The following is a 2,460-nucleotide window of genomic DNA, read 5'->3' as shown; positions in this document are numbered from 1 at the left end:
CTTGAAGCATCGCCCCCCTCACCATTGAGGGTTACTGTGAGTATGTTTCTTTCGAGCGTTAATCCTCTCTGAGTAGTTGAATTCCTTGCTCCATGGGCTGTCCTTGTGGTAGTATTGAGCAATGCTCCCCTTTTATCAAAGGCTTACCTGGAATGAGCAACGTTATTCCTCTGAATTCGGAGTTCTCCTCTCACATGAGAAGTTTGAGTTCTCTGTTTCTCCAGAGCGCCTGGAACCAGCAGCATCAGGTGATTTAGGCCTTCCTCTGCCTCCCTGATGCGCTGAGTGTTTGGCTAGCTTGCAGTATTACCGCACAACTGATCTTAAACTAGCTCACAGCAAAATTAATATTAACCTCACAGGAAACACTCAAAACAACACTCAACCACTCACAAGATGTAGTAAGATACTGTCCAGATCTTAAATAAACAATGTCAAGATAATCCATTATAAATTAAGTGGATTTATTATGGTATTCATTGTGTGTTATACGTAATCATACTCGTAAAAGTTATAACCACAAATGTGTAATTATTATAGTGTATTATAAATGTTATGATTATTTATGAGATGATACAACATATCATTAAGCTTTTTTTATAATGCTTTATGCATTAATTATAATGCCTTAAGAAAACCCTTATAATGTATTATAAATACAGGCTTCATTACCGGATTGACAAACAACTAAGAAAAGAAGAGAGAACATTCAGTTGGTGGGTTTTGCTCTTATATACTTGCATTTGGAGTTTGGCGTTAGATGTCAGTAACATGATTATTCTGTTTGGTTCTCTCTCTCTCTACAACCCCAACAGTGCATAAGTGTTAAATCAGAAATATATATTACAGAGTTATAAACATGTTAAAGCAAATGTTTCTTATTTAATTCTTCTTCCCTCTCTCTCTCTCTCTTTTTAATCTCTCTCAGGAGTTGAAGCCTTTCTGTCCATGCAGCAACTGATGGAAAAGGGGGTCTTTTTTTATGATGTTGTATTATGTGTTATTGCATAAATGAGTATATACAGTATATAAATATGCATTCTTGAATCATTCTTGTCTTGCCTCTCTACAAACTTTTAAATATCTGGCTGTAATTTAGTGAGTGCAAATGCTGATTTCATTTGATTCCATCTTCATTATACCTGATAATGAGCTAGTTCAACTTAAGGGGGCTAATCAATATACAGTATATTTCAAGAAACTAAGACTTAAGGTACTCCACTTTTTCAGTTGTTTAAAGACTGAAATACATTTTTCATTTATATTTTAAGTGTAAATTCATTTAAATGTAAAATTGTTAACTCAAAGCAGGTATTACACACTTTGTAATTAACATCTGATGCATTTATAAATCAAAAATCACAATTGAAATTTTAAAAAAATGTTCCTGAGATTCAATATCTTTAAAAACGTGTACAAACATTACTACAAACTAAACCACCAGGGTCCTAGAAATGCTTTCCTGAAAATGCAGCCTCCGCTGTATTATCCAATTCTGTAGGTGGCGCTGTTGCAAAAGAATAGGGTTCTAGAACTGCGGTCCTGAAACTGCAACCTCCGGTTGTGCAGGAACACCCTTCTCGTTTTTACAGGGGAACCCTCCTCGAAACGGATTGGACTAGTTTTAATGCAGATCGTGATTAAAATGCAGTGGTTGCCTCTAATTTCAAATGGCTAGATATTTTTGTTTAAAGCCAGTTTGTTTGTTATAAAGCAAATAGCCAATAAATAAATTTGCTTAAATATCAGTATCAGAACCCAATTTGCTAGTTAAAAAGAAAAGAAAATCTGAATTCTGAATCAGCTATGATCAGAGCATCACTAATTAAAATACATAGTAAAAGGCCTCAAATTTGAAGCACAATCTGGGATGCCTTTTTTTTAAATCAATTCTTCAATAGGTAGATCTTGTCTTTCATAAAGGCCGAGGTCAGGGATCTTGGGCCTAAAAATTTTGGTGACCACTGATAGTAAAAGGCCTCAAATTTGAAGCACAATCTGGGATGCCTTTTTTTTATCAATTCTTCAATAGGTAGATCTTGTCTTTCATAAAGGCCGAGGTCAGGGATCTTGGGCCTAAAAATTTTGGTGACCACTGACCTAAATGAAATCAAATGTATTCCTGTGGAGTCGCTCACAGACGGCACACACAGTGTTCAGCTAATAAAGATCCTCAGCGCAGGACAACAGCAGAATTTGCAGATTTAGCTTCAATTGTCTGAAGGTCTTTATGTTCTCCCTGTTCTTAAATATCCAGGTACTAATGAGAAACCGCTTCAGACGATTCAGTGCATGCAGGGAACTGAACAAATCATTCAAAGTGATTCGTGAACAAATGCACACCGTCTTGCAGGCTTCTTTGTTCAAGACCTTGAACAGAATCGACCTAAAAGAGCGATTCATTCGTGAATGGAGCATCGTTCATGACACAGATAAAAGAGTGCACTTGGAATAAATTAC

Source organism: Sinocyclocheilus grahami, unplaced genomic scaffold, assembly GCF_001515645.1.
Source record: "Sinocyclocheilus grahami isolate Dianchi unplaced genomic scaffold, SAMN03320097.WGS_v1.1 scaffold2507.1, whole genome shotgun sequence".
NCBI lineage: Eukaryota > Metazoa > Chordata > Actinopteri > Cypriniformes > Cyprinidae > Sinocyclocheilus > Sinocyclocheilus grahami.
This window is presented reverse-complemented; position numbering follows the sequence as displayed.